At 43.1% G+C, this 23634-nt stretch overlaps 1 protein-coding gene across 4 annotated transcripts in view; it reads right to left on the bottom strand.

The window, feature by feature from the left end:
• The window catches only part of ELOVL7 (ELOVL fatty acid elongase 7), a 79613-nt gene extending 67857 nt beyond the window's left edge, over positions 1-11756 (bottom strand). For 2 of the 4 annotated variants that reach the window (XM_032628053.1, XM_032628054.1), the window contains exon 1: positions 11568-11756. The gene's annotated coding sequence lies outside the window, so the exon portion shown is untranslated. Of the gene's footprint in view, positions 1-3987; positions 4048-10800; positions 10940-11567 lie in introns of those variants that run through there. The other 2 variants (XM_032628055.1, XM_032628056.1) reach the window with 2 other exon arrangements.
• Positions 11757-23634: the final 11878 nt, after the last annotated feature.

Genomic DNA, 23634 nt, shown 5'->3' with positions numbered 1-23634 from the left:
ACATTCACAAAAAGAGGAAAAGGGAAAAAAAATCATAGATCTCGCTCCTAAATTCCACCTCTTCAATTTGGGATCATTCCTTGTCTATTCAGGTATTCCACAGATGCAGGGTATATCAAGTTGATTGTGGAGCTTTAATCCGCTGCTTCTGTGGCTGCTGGGAGAGATTTCCCTTTCTCTTCTTTGTTCTCACAGCTCACAGGAGCTCAGCTTTGGATTTGGCCCTGCCTCTGCGTGTAGGTCGCTGGAGGGCGTCTGTTTTTTCGCTCAGACAGGACGGGGTTAAAGGAGCCGCTGATTCGGGGCCTCCGGCTCACTCAGGCCGGGGGTTGGGGGATGGGGGTAGGAGGGGCACTACGTGCGGGGCGGGCCTGCAGCTGCAGAGGCAGCGTGACGTTGCGGCAGAGGCCGGCGTGATGTTGCACCAGCCTGAGACCCGCCGTGCGTACTCCCGGGGAAGTTGTCCCTGGATCCCGGGAACCTGGCAGTGGCGGGCTGCACAGGCTCCGCAGAAGAGGGGTGTGGAGAGTGACCTGTGCTCGCACACAGGCCCTTGGTGGCGGCAGCAGCAGCCTTAGCGTCTCCCGCCCGTCTCTGGGGTCCGCAGTTTTAGCCGCGGCTCGCGCCCGTCTCTGGGGTTTGCGCTTTCAGCCGCGGCTCGCGCCCGTCTCGGGGGCTCGCGCCCTCAGCCGCGGCTCGCGCCCGTCTCTGGGGTTCGCGCTTTTAGCCGCGGCTCGCGCCCTTCTCTGGAGATCCTTTAAGCAGCGCTCTTAAACCCCTCTCCTCGCGCACCAGGAAACAAAGAGGGAAGAAAAAGTCTCTTGCCTCTTCGGCAGGTGCAGGCTTTTCCCCGAACTCCCTCCCGGCTAGTCGTGGTGCACTAACCCCTTCAGGCTATGTTCAAGCCGCCAACCCCAGTCCTCTCCCTGAGCTCCGTCCAAAACCAAAACCCGAGCCTCAGCTCGCAGCCCCGCCCGCCCCGGCGGGTGAGCAGACAAGCCACTCGGGCTGGTGAGTGCCGGTCAGCACCGATCGTCTGTGCAGGAATCTCCCCGCTTTGCCCTCCGCACCCGTCGCTGTGCACTACTCCGCGGTCCCGAAACTCCCCCCTCCGCCTCCCGCAGTCTCCGCCCGCGGAGGGGCTTCCTAGTGTGTGGAAACTTTTCCTCCTTCACAGCTCCCTCCCACTGGTGCAGGTGCCGTCCTTATTCTTTTGTCTCTGTTTTTTCTTTTGCCCTACCCAGTTACGTGGGGAGTTTCTTGCCTTTTGGGAGGTCTGAGGTCTTCTGCCAGCCTTCAGTAGGAGTTCTGTAGGAGTTGTTCCACGTGTGGATGTATTTCTGGTGTATCCGTGGGGAGGAAGGCGATCTCCGCGTCTTACTCTTCCGCCATCTTCAAGGTCCCCGCCATCTCTTCTTCATTGAATTGCTTTTGCACCTTTCTATGCCCAGTTTTGTGATCCAGGTAATCCAGGGCCTCCAATCCAAAACCAGATTTTGACCTTCTGGTCTAGGAGAGTCTCCTGGAGAGGCGGGAGGTGGGTCGGCGGCGCAGAGCCACAGGCAGCGGCTGAGGCAGCGGCCTATAATTGTTTTAAATAAATGTTTATTGTTTTCAATAAAGGGGGAAATTGATAACATGAGCACTATTAATGGCATGACTAGAAGAACAGAATACAGATTAAAAGAAACATTTTAGGCTGGACGAGTTAGTTTCCCCTTAGCAAAAACTTCACATAATATCATGGATATGATGTCAACATTAAATTGTTCAATTTGTGGGCCATACACTTAAGCGTATGGGCTAGTACATTTCTGCACTAAAACAGAAGCAGTACAAGCCTTATGTTCTACCATTACACTTCCAGATTTTTCCCTTATTAATATACCTGCCAACCTAATGATCCTTGCAATGATCCTTGTATGCTTTTGTAGTTATGTTTATTTTCCCCATCCCTCCTGCTCCCGTAAACATTGCGGTGCGAACTCTTTGCCCAATTTTATGAGAATGTTGCAAAGGACAGCCCTGTGCCACCTCGGGACGGGAATTCCCCGTCCCCTCGCCAGGCTACACATGGATCAGTAATATTGATCACATCTCATCTTACATGCAGACACTGCTCCCTTAATTTATCCATGCCAGAAGCATGCAAGTCAGCAAGTATGCATACAAAAATGGAATTAAAAGGAAGAAAAAGCTTTCTTGTTAAAGCCTATTGTCCTAGAAGAAATCCATTGCTTTGAATTCACTTAAAGCCTATACACACGAAATGTGTTTCTTCTGAGAACCTTGTCTAACTCGTGTGTATGACTATTTTTTTAATTATGGTAAAATACACATAAAATTTACCAACTTAACCATTTTCAAGTGCCCTGTTCAGTGGTATTAAGTACATTCATATTGTTGTGCAATCATCACCTCCATCCATCCTAGAACTCTTTACATCTTATAAAACTGAAACTCTCATCAGAGGCTTTTAAGCAAAGCAGTGACATGATCTGACTTATGATTTAAAAATTAAGTTACTTGCTTGGTAGAGAATTGATGGTAGGGAGGCAGCAGGATTAGGAGTTTACTGAATCGATGGATTCAGGATACACTTTGGGGATGGAGCTGACATGACCGCTGCTAATTTGGATGTGGGCATGAGATAAAGAAATAAATGAGAAGAGGAGTTGACTTCTAGATTTCTATACTCCAGGGTCTAGCACACAGAAAATTGCCAATGTTTATTTCATAAATGAGTGAATATTGATTTAACACTTAATAAGTAGAAACCTTTCTTCCCAGAGAACCAGGAAAACAGAAATGAAAACTACCATGGATGAAGGAGATCTCTCTTTTCTAGGGCCTCACTATCGGTACTATGTCCTTATAACATGGATAAAGTCTACACAGTTGGTTCATGTCAACATTATATGTCTAATTCCAACATTAACATTAAAAGCTAATCCTTGTACATGTATACAATAAGTTAAACTTCATTAAGCATTTTATATATTTTATTTCATGTCTTTCCTAAATCAATAGCTTTTAACCTTTGAGACTATGGTGCTATGTGCTACCTCCCTAGAGATGATGTGTATACATAAATCTGATGTTTTGGAGAGTTTATGGACCCTCTAATGTCCATCCATAGACCAATCTCAGGTCTAAAAATACCCTGATCTACCTAATGTGAGTTGTTATTGTATATCGTTATAAGAACCTAAACTTTATTAGCCTAGCCCTGGCACCTTTGAAGAAATGCTTTCAAAGGGTTTACCTTCATTCATGTCCATAATAAATGAGTTACCAAGAACCAACATTAATTTACGGGACTTCCCTGGCAGTCCAGTGGTTAAGATTCCATGCTTCCCCTGGAGGGAGCACGGGTTTGATCCCTGGTCAGGGAACTAAGATTCCAAATGCTGTGTGGTGCAGCCAAATAAAAATTTAATTTAATTAAAAAAAAATTTTTTAAAAAGAACCAATGTTAGTTTAAAGAATATCTTTCCATCTTTACCAAAACTATTATTGAAAGTATTATACATGAAGTGATCCAAGATCCTCTTTATAAGAACCTACCTCATAAATAAATCCCTTTTACAATTCATTTCTAGGGGAAAAAAATACTACCTTAAAAATTGATGTTCTGGGCTTTCCTGGTGGTACAGTGGTTAAGAATCCGCCTGACAATGCAGGGGACACTGGTTCGAACCCGGTCCAGGAAGATCCCACATGCCGCGGAGGAACTAAGCCCGTGCGCCACAATTACTGAGCCTGCGCTCTAGAGCCCACAAGCCACAACTACTGAGCCCGCATGCCTAGAGCCCGTGCTCCGCAACAAGAGAAGCCACTTCAATGAGAAGCCCGTGCACCACAACAGAGTGGCCCCCTCTCACCGCAACTAGTGAAAGCCCGCACACAGCAACAAAGACCCAAAGCAGCCAAAAAAATAAAATATTTTTTAAAAAATTATGTATACCCCATAAATACGTACTTTACCTTGAGACATATAAGTATGCATTCACTGCCAACTTTCCAAAGTAGTTTCAAGATTTTCTTTGAGGAAGAATTCCTCCCCGATATTTTTCTCATGTAAACCATACTCAGAATTTGTTTTCTACAATTTCCACTTTTAATGTTCTAAGTGGATTGAAAACTAAAAAACAAAAACAAAACTTGTAAAGCAAGCTCAGGATATTATCTTTCAAGTTTTCACAATTTTCTCTCCAATTCTTTACAGTTCGTTCTCCTGCCCACTTTTTAAGGCACTCACTTTTATGGAATCTTTTCAGAGAATTCAACATTCCTTTCACAGAAGCAATAATACCCTTTCCCTTTTGCACTTTATAGATTTACACACATTTAAATTATCTAATCACAATAACAAGCATAACTGGCACCAACAAGTTTGCAATAAATACAGCCACCGAGCCAGCCATCAGAGCAGGGAACAGGCTGCTAGGAACTGGTGTTCATCATGCCTGGGCAGCATTTGGTCTGCTTTTTGGGGAAATGAGAAGCATGGGCTCGTAGGGTCGACTGGTTAGATGTCAAGAGGATTGTCTTTATATTAGGATGAGCCATATGCAATTGCCAATATACAAATATTTCTCCTAGAGAAACGGCAATTGCATGTGTTCAACCTAATATTTCTAGTTTTTAATTTTAAAAATATTAACTATATTTAATGTTTAATATCACATCTATTATCCTTTTTTCCCCCTCCCTTTGAACAATGAATAGTGGTTCTCACAACTTCATTTTTTTTTTTTTTTTTTTGCGGTACGCGGGCCTCTCACTGGTGTGGCCTCTCCCGTTGCGGAGCACAGGCTCTGGACGCGCAGGCTCAGCGGCCATGGCTCACGGGCCCAGCTGCTCCGCAGCGTGTGGGATATTCCCGGACCGGGGCACGAACCCGTGTCCCCTGCATCGGCAGGCGGACTCCCAACCACTGTGCCACCAGGGAAGCCCCACAACTTCATTTTTTAAATTCCATGTTTGCTCAGGAATAAGCTATTAAATAATCAGTCATTAAACTCTGGTTTCCTAAGAATGTGACTTCTACCTTCTTTCTTTCTTCAGGTTAAAGTCACACCTGCTAGAATTTCAAAGAAATTCTTCAAAGGCTGAGGGTATAAGTGTGTGCCTTCTAGTGAACTGAAGGGTAAAGAGCAGAGGGATGAAAATGTGAGGTCAGCATTCATTAGTTTGTTTGTTTGCTTCTCAGACATAAAACATTTTGGCTCACGGGATCCAACACAGCACTCTCTGCCTAGAGAAGGCAGGAAAAAGGAAAGAAGAGGAGAGGGCAGGGAAGCCCCATACAGACTTAGGATAAGTCCCCCTTAAATACAAGCAGCCTTTCCTTTTGTTCTGTCCATGTTATGTCACTGAGTTATGATAAGCAAACAAATACATCACAAATGTGCTATTAAGACAAAATCCCACAATTGGGGATGGAAAGGAAGGAGCAGAAGAATGGAGGGGCTGTATTTAGTTGAGGGACAACTAGCCAAACCCTCTTTTTCTAGTTCTCACATTTCTACCACTGACCATAAAAAGTCTAAATCCTACGTTTATGGTTGTCCTTATGCCCTCACAAAACTATCGTTGGATATCAGAGCCCTAGTGTCTCTCATACCCTCTAAATCATCAACCCACTGAGTTAGTATGCAGAGGGGAAGAACCTGAACATTGTAACCGTAGCTGGGTTTAAATCCTAGCTTCGCACTTGTAACCGTGTACCCTAGCTGAGCACCCTTTCTGCTTCTTCACCTGAGCACCTTTCTTCACTTTTCTGCACCTATGTGTGCTGTGAGGATTCTGGTGCAGACCTTGCTGGCTTTAGACAATTCCTGAGAAAATGCACAGAAAGTGCCTGACTGCAACTATGACTGATGTCTAAAAGATGCCCAAACGTTTCACCTCATGATTTTCAGCAAGCAGGTAAAAACTTAAATGCAGGCTTGAGTTTTCTATAAACATGTGGCACAAGATCGTTTTATTCCCAAATTGTTATGTGCACTGAGCATCATCAAGATATCTCATGTAAATAGTGAAGGTAGCTGTCCTTTCCAGATCAGATAGAGAAAGGAGATAAAGCCTCCACGGCAGAAAGGGAGGTTCCAGAAAGGTTAAGTTGCACATGTAGACAGGTGCTTTCAAAATACAAATCTTGGGCTTCCCTGGTGGCGCAGTGGTTAAGAAATCGCCTGCCAGTGCAGGGGACACAGGTTCGGGTCCTGGTCTGGGAAGATCCCACATGCTACAGAGCAACTAAGCCCATGCACCACAACTATTGAACCTGCGCTCTAGAGCCCGCAAGCCACAACTACTGAGCCCGTGTGCCACAACTACTGAAGCCCGTGTGCCTAGAGCCCGAGCTCCGCAACAAGAGAAGCCACCGTGATGAGAAGCCCGCGCACTGCCACAAAGAGTAGCCCCTGCTCGCCGCAACTAGAGAAAGCCCGCACGCTGCAACGAAGACCCAACGCGGCAACAAAGATCCAATGCAGCCAGAAAAACAACAACAAAAAATACAAATCTTAACAGGTCCCTTCCCTTCTTAAAGGGCTCCACTGGCTCCCCATGGTCTGTAGGATAAAATCCAAAATCTTTACTAGGTGAATCAAGGCTCTCAGTAAGTCAGCTGTGCATACCTAGGCAACCTCTTCTCACACCCTTCTCTGCAGTGATTTTACAGTGTTTCCAATTCTCTGAATGTACCTGCATGCTCTCAGCCTGAATTTGATTTCCCACCCTCGTCCCATTTCTCTGCTGCCCCAACTCCCAGTCTTCCTTCTTTCGGCTCAGGAGGACAACTTTGTCTGCCTTTCTCTGCTCGGCTTCCCCAACACTCTGTGTTAATCACAGTTTTCCACACTGTACTCTAAGTGTTTACCTCCCTTGAACCCACATAGATCTGGACGGGCTTCAGCACCCTGCCGACTACTTTGCCTGACGCAAACTGACACTCAAATGTTTGTTGAGTATGCAACTTCTGAAACTCCCCGATTTGGGCTAGGTTTTGCTCTATACCTTATGTTAGAGGGGACAAAGGAGCTGGGCTGCTGGTGCTCAAGGCCTGTGCTGCTTCTCCAAGTGGATGAAGATTTGTCTTTAACATGGCACATTTATGAGTTATATGTTATATGGTAACTTAGTTCCTCTGAATAATGGTCTGTTTAGAAATATTTATCACTAACAAAAAGGATAATTTGACTTGTCAAGGCAATAACATGTGCTTTTAATATATCTAAATCAATTAGGAATAATTAAAAATCTCAATTTTTTCAAAAAAGACCAATCTTATAAAGTGCTAAATTTGCATTAGTGTTCAGCTATTTCATAACATGTGAATGGTCCAAATTGGATGAGTCACAGAAATACATATAAGATATATTCCTCTCTAAAAATGTGTTTATGGCATGCTTCTTTCCATGCTATATGGTGTGTTTTATTGAAACTCAAGATTAGTTCTCAATTTAACATGATACTGTATATACAAAGGCTCCAAAATTATTTGTTTGGTAAACAGCATTCTTCTATATTCTAAAGCTGATGTTTACACATGTAGCACACCAAGGAGAATAAGCAATTAAACAAACTAGAAAAAGTCTTATTTCTTTTTTTTGTTTTGTTTTTGTTTTTTTTGTTTTTGTTTTGCGGTATGTGGGCCTCTCACTGTTGTGGCCTCTCCCGTTGCAGAGCACAGACTCCAGACGTGCAGGCTCAACGGCCATGGCTCATGGGCTTAGCCGCTCCGCGGCATGTGGGATCTTCCCGGACCGGGGCACGAACCCGTGTCCCCTGCATTGGCAGGCGGACTCTCAACCACTGCGCCACCAGGAAAGCCCAAAAAGTCTTATTTCTTCGACTCGACCAGTAAGTACCTGAGGTCAGAGGCTTTAAGTGTATTCCACTGTCTAGCATAAAGAAACAAATCCCAATTTGTAAAATCATAACTGCAAAGGTAAGCATTACTGTGACTTAAGTTGTTTATAACTGTTGCTAATATACATATCCAAAAACGGAGGATTAGTTAAGGAAATTACATTATAATTTTTAGAATATAAGGCAGACAATAGGAGTTTTGGAAAATACAGGTGAAAAATGCTTACTATGTATTATAAGGAAAACACAATATACTAAAATTCTATATGTAGTAGGATGTAGGAAAACATGCATTTAAAAAATGAGAGAGGGGACTTTCCTGGTGGCACAGTGGTTAAGAATCTGCCTGCCAATGCAGGGGACATGGGTTTGATCCCTGGTCCAGGAAGATCCCACATGCCACAGAGCAATTAAGCCTGTGCGCCACAACTATTGAGCCCGCATGCCACAGCTACTGAAGTCCGTGCGCCATAACTACTGAAACCCGCACGCTCTAGGGCCCATGTGCCACAACTGCTGAGCCCGCGTGCTGCAACTACTGAAGCCGCGTGCCTAGAGCCCGTGCTCTGCAACAAGGAAGCCACCACAGTAATAAGCCCGCGTTCCGCCACAAAGAGTAGCCCCCGCTCGCCGCAACTAGAGAAAGCCCACGGGCAGCAATGAAGACCCAACGCAGCCAATAAATAAATAAATAGAGAGAGACAAAGGTAAAATGGCAAAATATTTAGTCTGGTCGACTCACACTCAGGGGGTCAAAACTCTCTTCTTGGCTCGCCAATCTCACCGTTTTGGTACCTCCTTCCAGTTTTCTTTTCTCCTCTCCTCAACCCTCCCCAAACACAGCCAATTCTTCCTCGACAATGCCTCTCAGGATTAGTCCAGGCCCATATTACCTTATACAGAGGTTTTGAGAAAAGATTCCCATTTGGCTTTTCTGCAGTCTCATTCAACTATCATATCTACTGCCAGAAGAAGACAGTCATTCTACTGCTAAATATATCTACTGTGGTAATCTCTTCATTTATGTTTTATGCATTTTTGTGTATGTGTTATATTTTTCAATGAAATTGGGTTTTTCTTGTAACTCTGTGTGGCTTCATATTTTGTTTGGCTAGGATGAGGTTAGGATTCATGGCTCTCTGCTGATATGGCTCTACTTCCTTACCCTTCTAAATGGAATGTTTAGCCAGGGTAGCTGGGTTCCTATCTGCAGCAATGGAGTTGGCAGAGCCTTCCCTGCCCGTCCTCTACAAAGCCTGCCAGGTCCCCCACGTCTACCAACGCATCCTTAACACCCTGTAAAACCCAGCTTAAAAATTTCAAAAAGGTTTCCACCATTATTCAACCCACGCAATATATGCTACATTAATTCATCTTGCATCATATTCTGCAAACATTTATCAAGCAACTACTAGTTGTAAGGCTTGAAGAGTTAAAGTCTTAAGTTGTTAACAATCTTTCTGTGGACCATGAACATTTATGAAAGAAGCTAACCAACAGTAAAAAGAAAAATGACATAAGTGATAAATGAATGTTCAGGAGTAGGGAAGAGGGAGACTGGTGAAGAGGAGTAGGGAACAGGGGTGAGAATGAGGAAGGCAGAAGGAAGAGACAAGGTAAAAGCCAACAGAAGAGGTTTCATGATTGGGAGAAGTGTGATGTGAGACTTGACTGCTGTTTTGCACCTGGGTGACTACAATAAAAGGGAGGGAGGCTGACATAAATGACGCTAACTAGAAATGCTTTGGGGCAAAGCAGGGCAAGTCCAAATGGAATATTACAGTATGCACTGACATATGCTACACTAAAACTGAATAAGATACATGGAAAGCACAGAATCTTTTCTTTCTTTTTTTTTTTTTTTTTCGGCACGCAGGCCTCTCACTGCTGTGGCCTCTCCCATTGCGGAGCACAGGCTCCGGACGCGCAGGCTCAGCAGCCATGACTCACGGGCCCAGCCGCTCCGCAGCACATGGGATCCTCCTGGATTGGGGCACCAACCTGCGTCCCCTGCATTGGCAGGCGGACTCTCAACCACCGAGCCACCAGGGAAGCCCCCAGATACATGGAAAGCACAGAATCTTTAAGTGGGTAAGTAGCACTGATAACCTAAGTAACAAAATTCTATGAAAAGAAAATCTAAATGAATACAAAGTCACACAAGAAGGAAAAGAAGGACCTGAGACTGAGAGCCTAGTCAGTGAACATGAAAAAGCACAGGACTTCAAGAAAGTAAGGATGAAGAAAGGAACTCTAGGTGAGGCAGTATGCACAGTGGTTAATAGCCTCAACACTGGACCAGGGCCCCTGAGTTGGAATCTCCTCCTGCTACTTGTGCGTCCTGGGCAACTTCCCGTGTCTCAGTTTCCTTATCCGTAAAATGATAATGTTATCATTTATTTACCCCCATAGGATTGTTGCCAGGATTAAAAGAGTTGATACAAGTTCTTAGAACAGTGCCGGGCACAGAAGCATTCGATAAATGTCTGCCATTGGGGGGGAAATATTTTTTAATCGTCGGTGACCTTGAGGAGAACAATTCCTGGCCAGTGGTAGAAGCAGAAACTACAAAATAAGGGAATTAACAAACAAGTGATGGCAACCCCAAAGTATCGAAGACTCTTTCACAGCAGTTAAGCAATACAAGCGAGAAGTGAAATAAAGAGTAACCTGCGAGTACAGGGTTAAATGAAAATGCTTTTCGAGGGAACAGCTCAGCAAGAGGAAAAAGGCTTGGCTCGCTAAAACTATTCTTCAGTCTTTGTGCGACTTGTTTTCCCAACCACACAGCGATTGGACAGGGGTAGAGACCATATCCTTCCTGCCGCAGCTTTCCCAAGAGCGTTCTCTCGGCATCCGGTAAGTTTGAATCAGCGCTGGCTGATTAGGGGAGAAGGCCCATTTCCTAACCAACGATACCCTGTAAGATGAAACAACAGGCTTTCCGATTTCCATCTCCGGCACGACCTGTTCCACCGCTGTGTACTCATCACTCTCCTCAGCCAGCAGCTGCCGTCGGGACAGGATGCAGCTCGGGGAGCCAAAGAGGCAGCGCCCGCTGCAAGAGCAACGCCCCAAGTTCATTCCGGCCTCGAGGACACAAAAGCGCCCCAGAGGGGAAAAAGCAGAAAGAAAGGGGCTCGGGGATTCTGGGGGGGTGGGGTCGGGGGGGGGCGAGCGAGCCCAAATCCAGGAGCTGGGAACGTGACCTCGGAGGTCAAGGTCGAGCAGGTCCCTCTCCCTCCCAATCCCACCCGCAAGCACCTTTGTCCTCCCGCCCGGAACAGCTGGGCCCTGTCCCGCGGGAGCGCTCGGGAGAGGCTCAAAAGCCCAGGGGCGGCGGGGACCACCGTCCCTTTGGGATGCTGAGGGCGGCGGTGGGTTCCCAGAGAAGTCGCAGGTGAGCGCGGCGGCCCCTCCCTCCGGCGGGAAGGGCTTCGACCCTGGGCACCCAAAGACGGCGCGGCGACAACTTCCGAAGCGCCCGCCAGAGTCCAGGCAGGGCCTGGCCGGGTTCCCGAGTCTCCGGGACCCGTATCCCACTCCCCGCGCGCCGCGCCCAAGTTCTTTCCACTGGGCTGCTCTCGACCCCTGCCCCCGGCGTCTCTCTCCCTCCCCCCATCTCTTCTCCTCAGCGCCTCGGAAAAGTTTGGCCCCGGCCCACAGGCTGGGAGCCCCACACTCACCCGGCGAGGAGCTGAGCCCAAGTGCCCGGGCGCGGGCGCAGAGGGCGGCGGCGCTAGCGCGGAGCTCCTCGCAGCGGGCCCTGCTGCCCCGGCAGCCGACTGAGCTGGAAAAGGGGCGGAGGCCGCCGGGTGTCACCTGCCCGCTCTCCCACCCCGCCGCGTGACGCCGCGGAGCGCCGCCCCCTGACCGCCTGCCGCCGCTGCCGCTGCCGCCAGGTACTCGCGAGGGACCGCGGGGAGGAGCCTCCCTCCCGGGAGGGATCGACCGGGAAGGGCGCGCGGCCTCGGTCGCCCCACCTCCTCCTGGCTCGGCGCCCCGCAGCTCGAAGCGCGGCCGGGACTGGGGACCGAGGACCGCTCGGGGAGATCTAGACTAATTACATTTCTTTCTGAGCACAAATGTCATCACCTGAGGTCATCTCGAGGCTTAACATAAATAGTGTGCAAACTGTCGTCATGCATGACTCAGGATTGAGTTGCAGAAAAATCTGAAATGAGGAAAACCTGGCCCAGGGTGAGGCTGGCGGCGGAGAGGGAGAAAAAAGGGGAGTTCTTGCTCCTGAAAAGGCTATTCGGAGGGTTAATTCATTATCTGAAATGGAGGCCAGACCCAACGGCGGCGAGAGGCCCAATTTGGGTCAGCTCCATCCCCTGCTTATTAAAAACTGGAGAATTGCCGCAAATATTGGGGAGTGAAGGGGGCTTTTAGAGCAATGAAGAGGAAACTGTATATAATCTAAGTTAACTTTTCTGCCCTGGTTAGTAACAGCTGCCGCTGCAGCCAACACACTCTGGCACACTGACTTTTCCTCATCCACGGCTGGCTTGAGCGGTGGGATGAGGATGCATGTCAGGCGTGTGTATGTGCGCTCCATTATTTTTTACCTTACCTGGCTTTGTGTTTGATCATGAGCCTCCTAACCGCTCTCATGTTTTGGAATCCTGGCATCAATAGCTGGAGGGCAAAATAAGAGTTACTTGTTACTTACAAAAGAAGTTACTTGTTCAGGAGGCAAAAACCAAGAACTAGAATTGAGTTGTCTTCTAGAAACTGGAAAAATAACCTCAGGGATTGCAGTCCTGGCCCATGCACCTCACAAACCTGGCCTGTGAGTTTGTGCTGTGAGTTTTAAGCATGAAATCACAACAAAAGGGTCCAGACTACTGGGGAGGGAGGGTAGGAAGAACACTCAGTGGGCCACAAGCATGTTTTCCTCACATACAGGTAGTTGCCTACCATCACCTAATCCTACTGCATCAACAAGAGATTTTAAATGTTTTATACAAAATGTTGAGAGCCCCCCCTAGTAGCCATTCAGGAAAAAAAAGAAAAAGAAAAAAACATGAAAGCTCAAATTTAAGAGAATCCCAGCTTCAGTGAAACTAAAGATTTCTTCTTCCTTTTAGATAAACTTTGCTTTCATAATAAAACCATGTCATTTAGTAGTCTTGGCTACTGGGAACTAGAGACAATTGCTTAACAATATTTGTCTTTGCATTTGTCACTATCTGCCCATCTATATACAATTATGAAATTTCAAGTATGCAAAAGATCAAATGGATTCATTCATTTAACAAATATATATTCAGTGCTTTTATGTTCCAGGCTCTGAAGATTCAACAGCTAACAAAACAGACCAAAAAAAAAAAAAAAAACCCTCTGTTCTTGTGGAACGTACTTTCATTTACCTTCCTTCTAGTTGGAGATGACAGACCCCAGATGAATAAGCAAGTAAAGTATGAGTGTTCATGTAGTGATAAGTGCTGTGAAGAAAAGTAAAGAAGGAATGGGGATAGGGACTTCTGGAGGTGGGGAGGTGAGGAGTTGCACTGTTAAAGTAGCTAGGGAAGTCCTCAGGTGAAGGAGGCATTTGAGTCAAAATTGTACAGAGATGAGGTGGCAAGCCTGTGTGTCTATCTGGGTAACAGCATTCCAGTCATCGGGAACTGTAAGGCTAACAGCCCAGGGCATGAGCGTGCCCCAGATGATCACGTTCACAGAATGGCAAGGAGGCCAGAGCTGTTGGAGTGGAGTGGAAGGTAATATCAACAAGATCTCGCAAGGATCTGATGTGGGGTGTGAAAGGCGGGACATAAAAGGTCAAGGATGACTCCAGGGTGTTTTCCTCTATCAGCTGGAAGGAGAGAGCTGCCATTTACTAAGAAAAGGAAGACTGAGAGAAGACAGTTGGGTGGGGGTTCATCAGGAGTTGTTTGTGGGACTGATTTAATTTAAGATGCCTATTAGATATCCAAGTGGGAATGTCAAATAGGAAGTTGGTTATACCAGTCTGGAGTTCAAGAGAGAGGTCTGGCCTGGTGATATAAATTTGGGAGCTTCCACGTGATATTTATTTATTCTCTGGTCTGAAAATGGCTAAGAGCACCGTGAGTGAGACTAGAGAAGAGGTTTCAGAACTTCATCCTGGGGCACCCCGCTATTAAGCCATCAGGGAATGAGGAGGAATAGTCCTGAGATTTGAGTAAAATCAGGAGAGTGTGGTTTCCTGGAAGGCAAGTGTGTTAGTCAGCTATTGCCACAATAGTTCTGTATAACAAATCACTCCATGGTCAGTGGTTTATAGCAGTATACCTGTTCTCATGCCCATGAGTCAGCAGATTGGTTGCAGTTCAGTAGATCTAGGCTGTGCTCAGCTGGGTGGCTCTGCTTTAGGTTGTAGATTTAGCTTAAGTCTGTCCCATGTGTATTATTTCTGGAACCCAGATTGAAGAGTCAGCAGCCACCTGGAGAAGATCAACTGGGGTACAAGAGGCAGTCCAAAATCCACATGATTTGTGGACCTCTGCTCACATTATTGAAGCATGTTTAAGGCCTCTGCTCACATCGGGTTGGCCAATATTTCATTGGCTATAGAGTGGGTCACATAGCCAAATCCAACATCAGAGGGGAGTGGGAAGCATATTCAACCTACAGTGGAAGGGTGAGGAGAATGGGTATTTGCTGAACAAGAATCCAAACTTTTATCATAGCAAGGGAAGAAAGTGTTTCAAGGTGAGGGAAGTGATCGCCCAATAAGCTGGGAACCAAAATTGGCCCTTGATTTAGCAATATGGAAGTCTTTGGTTGACCATGACAGAACAGGTTTGGAGAAACAGAAGGAATGAAAACCCACCCCATTTGGGTTTTCAGATCTGAACATGCACATTCACCAATAGGCAACAGAGGGAAGGTAGAGTTATGGGCAAAGATTGGGGGGAAGTAGGAGCTTGTGTTGATAGATTGTTTTAGGTCAGATTTCCCAGAAGCAGACCTGAGGCAGAAAGTTGTGTGCAAGCGATTTATTGAGGTCAGTAGGGATCCAAAGGGATCTGGGTGAAATAATAATATTGTTCACTATGCAAATGTTAATATTTTCCAAATTTAGCTTATTTTTATTATTATTTTTTTTTTGCGGTATGCGGGCCTCTTACTGCTGTGGCCTCTCCCGTTGCGGAGCACAGGCTCCGGACGCGCAGGCCCAGCAGCCATGGCTCACGGGCCCAGCCGCTCCGCAGCATGTGGGATCTTCCCAGACCGGGGCACGAATCCGTGTCCCCTGCATCGGCAGGCGGACTCTCAACCACTGCGCCACCAGAGAAGCCCTGATGTTTTTTTTTAAAGCAATAAAATGTTACAGTTAAAGCGCCACCCTATCCTAATCCTTTTCTTTCTCCCAAAGGTATCCTGAAGTAGCTATGTATCATTTCCATGCATGTGTTTATACTTTCATTAGTATATCTATCTCAATATACACTGTAATTTTGTATACGGTTAAATTTTATGGAAATAGTATCATACTGTATGTATTCTTCTACAACTTTGTTTTTTACTCATGTTGATTCATGTAGCTCACTCATTTAAATACTATAGAGTATTCTATTGTATAACTAAACCATTTATTCATTTGCCTTCTAATGAACAAAATTGGGTTAGTTCTAATTTTTCCCTCTGGAGACAATGTGTCAAGGAATATACAAGCAACTATTTTCTTGTACACATGGAGAAAAAGTTCTAGGGTTTATACTTACAAATGGAACTGCTGGTCATGGAATAGATTGTTCTCTTCTACGGACATTTGCTGTTTTTTGGCTGCCCTGTATCTGAATCCTCTGTCTATATTTGAGGAAGTTCCTATTATGACTTCATAGAGGCAGAGCTCACCTCCCGTTAAAGAAGCTGAAAACGCATGATACTCACTTTGCCACCCGCTTGAGCAGCTAGAGCTCACAGTTGCCGCAACTCCCTGACAACCCTCCTCCCCAGGATTCTGAAATTGAAGCTAGAGACACAAGAAGTTGTGTTTGCTAGTGGCATGGGTGGCTTCCCAGACTGATTCACTGGCATAAATTTAGCTCTAGTTTGTCGGCAAAGCTTGACTTTGTTCCTACATTTTCCAAGCCTATTATCCAGCGTTTGTGGAGATTCTGTAAGCTCTCAATATTTTTCAATAAACACCTTTTATGTTTAACTTACTTTGTTTCTATTTCTTGCAGCTGAGGACCCTGACTGACAGACTGTCCTTGACTGATAGACTTTGCTAAGTGGTGCCAATTTACACTAGCACCACATTGTATTAATAGTTCCCGTTTCCCTATCCTTGCCAACATTTGATGTTTTCAGACCTTATATTTTTCCCAGTCAGATGGGTGTGAAATGATTTCTCACTGTTTTTTCTTTTTTGTTGTTGTTCCTTTTTTTTTTTTTTTTGATGTGGAACATTTTTAAAGTCTTTATTGAATTTGTTACAATATTGCTTCTGTTTTATGTTTTGGTTTTTTGGGCACGAGATATGTGGGATCTTAGCTCCCTGACCAGGGATTGAACCCAAACCCCCTGCATTGGAAGGCGAAGTCTTAACCGCTGGACTGCCAGGGAAGTCCCCTCACATTTTTTGTTTGTTTGTTTGTTTGTTTTTGGATATTAAATTGCATTCAGTTTAAAGTATCTCGGAAGAATGTTAACTCTTTTATTTTTGGTCTGGACATAGAGGTACACTGCACATTAATTCAAATCACAGATGATACTAAATTGGGTGATGATATGAACACCCAGAGAACACAAACAGACAATAAAAAGAGATCCACAATGAAATAACCAAACAATGTTCACACTTCTTAATGCTATTTTGGATATATATATGGAGAAACACCTGAACACTGATTTCTAATAGCTGGAAAATATTTTCTTCATGACTACCTTACAAAGAAACTTGTGGCTGATAGAAATAAAAACAAAGTAGGTACAAATTTATAATAACGAACGGTATCAAAGAAAGTTTAACAAATGTGATTAGCATATACTGAAGCATCCCATCAGAGTCTAAAGAAGTGAATGTTCCTTTTAAAATAATCTGTTTAATCAAGCTGTTGTATTGATGCAGAAAAATCATCAATGTGGGGAGATATAATCAACCGGTAAACAGAAGTTTTAGTGCTGTTGTAAGTAGAAATAGAAGAATTACGTGGAAAGAGCGTAACAAAATTTAAGTTCATAAATGTCAAAAACAGAAATGTGATCCAAGGCAAGGGAGAGATGCTTCATCACTAAACTATTATAAAAGTGGAAACCAGTACGTTATAAAGAGAACCGAAGAGAATGCATATCTCTGTCATTGATTTCTCTAATCTATATTTCAGTTTGGATACATTTTATTAGTTTGTTATATTGCTAATTTTGAAATGAAATTATTATAGGCCCTGGTTAGAATTTCTCCATTAATATTATTATAAAATACAAAAGGATGCCACATAATTTCTGTATTGACCAATTCTTCTTGCTTTCGACTTCTTTATACAATGTAAAAAAAATTGAATGTGAATCACCATACTTATAGTCAGGTTCTAAGAGTTAGATAAAAGCCTCTTGGAGTGGATCAGAAAGTGAAGCAGGCTCTAAAAATCAGGAGCTCAGATGAGTCACTTAAACTATTCTCCAGTTAAAGTTTAATGCTCTTCACACTCACTGAAAGTCCGTAAATTCAACCCGTGATTATGAAATGCAAACTCTTCGTCCCAGCAACAAACAACACATCAACAAAAAACCAGAATAAACCACATCTTTAAAGGTTATTAACAAGCCATTTAGCATGCTTCAAGATCAAGGCACAAATAAGGGAGCGTGGTTATTCCTTGGTTTGGGAGGTAGGACTGAACCTCAAACACAGCCACTCACGTGCTTCCTTGTAGTTATAGTCACACACACATAATACCAACCAATCCATCATCAACTAAAGACAAATCAAGTGTTTATTAAAGTAATATTAATGGGCTTCCCTGGTGGTGCAGTGGTTGAGAGTCCGCCTGCCGATGCAGGGGACGCGGGTTCGTGCCCCGGTCCGGGAAGATCCCACATGCCGCGGAGCGGCTGGGCCCGTGAGCTATGGCCGCTGAGCCTGCGCGTCCGGAGCCTGTGCTCCGCAACGGGAGAGGCCACAACAGCGAGAGGCCCGAGTACCGCAAAAAAAAAAAAAGAAGTAATATTAAATTTTAATTAATATAAAGTCATATTAAAAACATTAGACCATTTTCACCTCAAATTTTACTTACTGTTTCCTAACCTGTGCATATTTGTAAACCTTGTTGGTTTTTTCCTTCTCCTCCCTATCTTCACCCTGGTCACCCGGCCTCCCTTGCCTCCCCTCTCCCTCGCCTTGCCTCCCCTCCCCCTCCTCCTCTTCCTCCTCCTCCTTCTTCTTTCTCACTCTCCCCCAACCCCTCTCCTCTCCCGCTGTATATACCTTTGCAGAGATGCTCATCCTGTTGAGGCGGGAATCAAAGACAGCACTCACTCAGAATCAGAACTGCAAAAGCCACACTGAAGTTCCAATTAAGCAGCAAGGATATGGAGGAAGGGCTTGGGGTCCTATTGTTTCCCCTTTCTTCTTTTTTTTTTGATGTGGACCACTTTTAAAGTCTTTATTGAATCTGTTACGATATTGCTTCTGTTTTATGTTGTGGTTTTTTGGCCACGAGGCATGTGGGATCTTAGCTCCCCAACCAGGGATCGAACCCGCACCCCCTACATTAGAAGGTGAAGCCTTAACCACTGGACCGCCAGGGAAGTCCCCTCACTGTTGTTTTAGTATACATTTTCAGGATTCCTAGTGATACTGAACATCTTTTTATATATATTTTTTTAGTCATTGAGATAGTTTCCTTGAATTCCTTTTTCATATCATTTGCTTAGAAAAATAAGCACTGGCTTAGTCATATGTACTTATTTTATATTTTTTTATTGACTTGCCCATTGTATGTTTTATAATATCTTTTCTCAATATAGGACTTATATTTTAATTTTACGAGGAGTCTTGTTATTCTTAAGTCTTAAAAAATTAAATATAGTTAAATTTATCAATATTTGTCTTATGCTTTGTGCTTTTTGCCTCTCAAATAAAAAATGGTTTCTTTTTCTAGGTTATAAATATACTCATTTTTGTTTTCTAAAATCTATTTTTTTTCTTATTAAATTTAGATCTGTAATCCATCTGGAATTGTTTTTAAACTGGTATGTTTGAACAGGTAATACATTCACATGCCTTGCATATCAAAAAGTCATACAGTGAAAAATCTCCCTGTATCTCATCTCTCATTATGCTTTTCTGATATACTTTGAGAGATTAAAAATAATTTTTTAAACACAGCATATTCTTCCTGTTTCTGTCTTTTTTTTACACAAATAGTAAATACTATACACATTGCTGCACCTATTTTTTTCACTAAACAATATATATTGAGATACTTCCATAAAAACCTTATTCCTCTCTGTGTTGTATGACTCTACCATGATTTATTTAACAAGTTTCCTATTGATAAATATGTAGGTTGTTTGTAGTCTTGTGATGTTACTATCAACAGCTAACACATGTATAGTATGTGCCAGGTACTGTTGTAAGTACTGTTTATATAGATTAAATCATTTAATCCTCATGCCAACCCAAAGAATACATACTATCATTACCTCCATTTTACAGATGAAGGAACCAAGGCACAGGGAGATTTAGTAACTTACCAAAGAACATAATGTTAGTAAGTGGTAGAGCTAGAATTTAAAACCATGCTCTAGCCTTCAGACTCATCATCACATACAGTGCTACAGTGAGTACCCTTGCATACACTATGTAAGTTCCTAGAAGTGGACCTGCTGGTTCAGAGAGTAAGTACATATGTAATTGTGCTAGCTATTACCTGTGTATAGTCTTGCACTAATGTACACTCCTGACAGCAATCTATAAAAGTATCTTTCCCCCCCATAGCCTTACCACAGTCAAGGTAACATTTGTTATCAAATGTTCAGATGTTTGTCAATTTGATAAATGAAATACAGGAGATTGCTGTAGTTTCCATTTGTGTTTCCCTTAAGGTGAGTGAGATTGAGCATCTGTTTCATATGTTTAAAAGTCATTTCCATTTCTGTAGACTGTTTCTATTCTCTAGTTTTCTATCAGGTTGTGGCCTTTTTTTTTCCCCTTATCAATTTCTAGGAGTCTTTTAATATATATGTAGGAAGATTAGCCCTTTGCTCTGATATAAGTGGTAGGTATCTTCCCCCCTCCCTCCACATTTGTTAAGATCTCACACACATGTCTTTCTGTGTAAGCTCTCTGTTCTATTCCACTGTCTATTTGTCTTGCCTTGGATTTTGTCTTTTACTCTTCTGCGTAAATTTTAAGAACAGCTTTCTTTTTTTTTTTTTTGAACGAAAAGCTATGTTAGTATTTTGATTTGCATTGCCTTAAAGCTTAAACATTTATTTAGAGAGAATTGCCATCTTTAGAATATTGAAGTGACCCATTTATGAGCATGATATTATTTCTCTATGTAAATCTTCTTTGTTTTTTAATAAAGTTTTGATTTTTCTCTGTTTTGTTTTTCGCATATTTTGTTAGAGTTATTCCTAGGAACCCTATAATTATTGTGGCTATTATGAATAGTATATGTGTTTCTAAGTTACATTTTCTAATTGTAAATATAGGAATGTTATTAATTTTTCTGTAATTATTGTGTATACTTCGTCTTTATTAAACTCTGTAATTTGTAGAATTTCTATGATTTTTTAACTGAGACAATAATATCTCCTGTGAATAATTATAATTACTGAATCCTTAACCTGCAACTTCTTACTCTATGTCACTCAGTTACGGATTTAACTTTTACCAGTGATTCACAAACTTTCCTGAGAGCGAGGATTATCAGGATGTTGTTAAAATGAAGATTCCTGGAAATGTGTCTCCAGAGATGCTGATTTAGTAGGTCTAGATAGTGGGATACATAATCTGCATTTTAACACACACCGTATATGATTCGGCTATAGTTGCCCAGAGAGCTGCAGTTTGGGAAACTTCTTACATATAACCTATCTCTTCTGATATTTATTATTGCCTCCCCAATGAAATGGCAGAAATTTTATCTAATCTCTCTTGTATCCTTTGCACCTAGAATAGTAGCCTTCCAACAGTAGATGCTAAATAAGTGTGCAGAAGGTAAAAAGGAATTTTAGAAAAGTCATTGGAAGTACTTTGTGTGAAGCTGCTATTTAAATGCTTTAAAAATGTTTTCTCATGTGCATTTTATATACATTTAATAGATATCTTTGGGGCTTCCCTGGTGGCACAGTGGTTAAGAATCTGCCTGCCAATGCAGGGGACACTGGTTCGAGCCCTGGTCTGGGAAGATCCCACATGCCATGGAGCAACTAAGCCGGTGCACCACAACTACTGAGCCTGTGTGCTGCAACTACTGAAGCCTGCGTGCCTACAGCCCATGCTCCACGACAAGAGAAGCCACCGCAATGAGAAGCCCGCACACCACAACAAAGAGTAACCCCCATTCGATGCAACTGAAGAAAGCCCAGGTGCAGCAATGAAGACCCAACACAGCCAAAAATAAATAAATTAATTAATTAATTAAAAAAAATAAAACAGTAAAAGATATCTTTGGGACCTCCCTGGTGGTGCAGTGATTAAGACTCCACACTCCCAATGCTGGTGCCCCAGGTTCAATCCCTGGTAAGGGAACTAGATCTCACGTGCATGCCGCAACTAAAAGTTCACATGCCACAACTAAGGAGCTGAAGAGCTGCAACTAAGGAGGCTGCAAACCACAACTAAGGAGCCTGCCTGCAACAACTAAGACCCGGCGCAACCAAATAAATAAATTAAATAAATAAAAATAACAAAGATTTATAAAAAAATAAATGAAAGGTAACTTTGCTATCATCAGAGGAAGAACAATGATTGCAATGTGATAGGTACATTGACTAGGTGACTACCAACCCTTACCCCAATGTGTCTATATCTTGCCAAGCTTAATGACATAATTTCTTTTTGGCACTGAAAATGCAAGCTATGAGTTTCAGACAAATCATTTTCTTTTTGGTATCCTTCTGTGCAGATATCTAAGACGTCTATAAAATTTATATCCCCAGGACAGGATATAAGTGAGATATGGAATGCAAATATCCCTTAAACTATCATAAAAATCAGTATTATAATTATCTTCCTATAAACCCCAATCATTTGAAAATATTAATACAAATGGTTTTCCACCGTGAAGGATTGTCACTTACTGTGATTATGACATTAGCTATGATTAATTTGATTTTAAATGTTATGGAATTGATTTGTTTTGTTTTTTAAATAAATTTTATTTATTTTTGGTTGCATTGGGTCTTCATTGCTGCATGAGGGCTTTCTCTAGTTGCAGCAAGCAGGAGCTACTCTTCATATTGGTGCACAGGCTTCTCATTGTGTTGGCTTCTCTAGTTGCTGAGCACGGGCTCTAGGCGTGTGGGCTTCAGTAGTTGCAGCACTTGGGCTCAGTAGTTGTGGCACACGGGCTTAGTTGCTCCATGGCATGTGGGATCTTCTCAGACCAGGGCTTGAACCCGTGTCCCCTGCATTGGCCAGCGGATTCTTAACAACTGCACCACGAAGTAAGCCCTGGAACTGATCTCTGAATCAACTGTATTATCTGAAACTAAAGTGCAGTGGTTTATTTTGTGTATTTGACGAATATCTTTTTTAAAAAAATATTTATTTATTTTGGCTGCACTGGGTCTTAGTTGTGGCACATGGGATCTTTAGTTAAGGCATGTGAACTCTTAGCTGTAACATGCATGCGGGATCTAGTTCCCTGACCAGGGATCAAACCGGGGCCTCCTGCATTGGGAGCACAGAGTCTTACCTACCGGAGCACCAGAGAAGTCCCTCAATCAATATCTTGATATCACAAATTCCTGTGAAGGCCAAGTCTAAATAATATTTAATTAAAATTCTTATATATTTCATTTCATAATAAAATGTTTCTCAAATAGATAGGAGAACTATCATAATTTATATCTTATTGAATGACTAAATAATATACCATCAAGATAAAGTATACTTTAATGATGTGCTTGAAACAAAACAACAATTAAGAAAACAAAAAATTTTACATAGTAAAACCATTTAGCAGTCATGATTCTTTTGGAATTTTAAACATATACTATATTTGTACTATGTTATTCTAAATTTTATGTATTGGTAACTGTTCAGTGTACCTTGTAGGTTTGTTTACTTATTTATTTATTTAGGCTGTGCCGGGTGTTAGTTGCGGCACGTGGGATCTTTGTTGCCGCCTGCCAGATCTTCATTGCTGTATGCAGAATCTTCAGTTGCAGCACACGGTATCTTAAGCTGTGGCATGCGGGATCTAGTTCCCTGACCAGGGATGGAACCTGGGCCTCCTGCACTAGGAGCACAATCTTAACCGCTGGACTACTCGGGAAGTCCCGTACCTTGTAGGTTTACAAAACAATTCAGCAGATGGAAGCTCTGTCTTCTTGGAGGAGTTACATTTGTACTTGGTTGATGTTTCACAAACTTACCTGATTTGCATAATCACTGGAAACAAATGTTAAAAAACACAGATTTTTTTAGGTCCCTCAAATAGTGGTCCAACCCTACCTTGGACAGCTATGAAATAACCAATGGTAAGAATCTTGATCAATTTTCTCTCTCTCTCTCTCTCTCTCTCTCTCTTTAAACATCGCATATATTTTTTCCCCTAGATATACCTGCTACTGAAGCGA

Source organism: Phocoena sinus, chromosome 3, assembly GCF_008692025.1.
Source record: "Phocoena sinus isolate mPhoSin1 chromosome 3, mPhoSin1.pri, whole genome shotgun sequence".
In the NCBI taxonomy this organism is placed as follows: domain Eukaryota; kingdom Metazoa; phylum Chordata; class Mammalia; order Artiodactyla; family Phocoenidae; genus Phocoena; species Phocoena sinus.
This window is presented reverse-complemented; position numbering and strand designations above follow the sequence as displayed.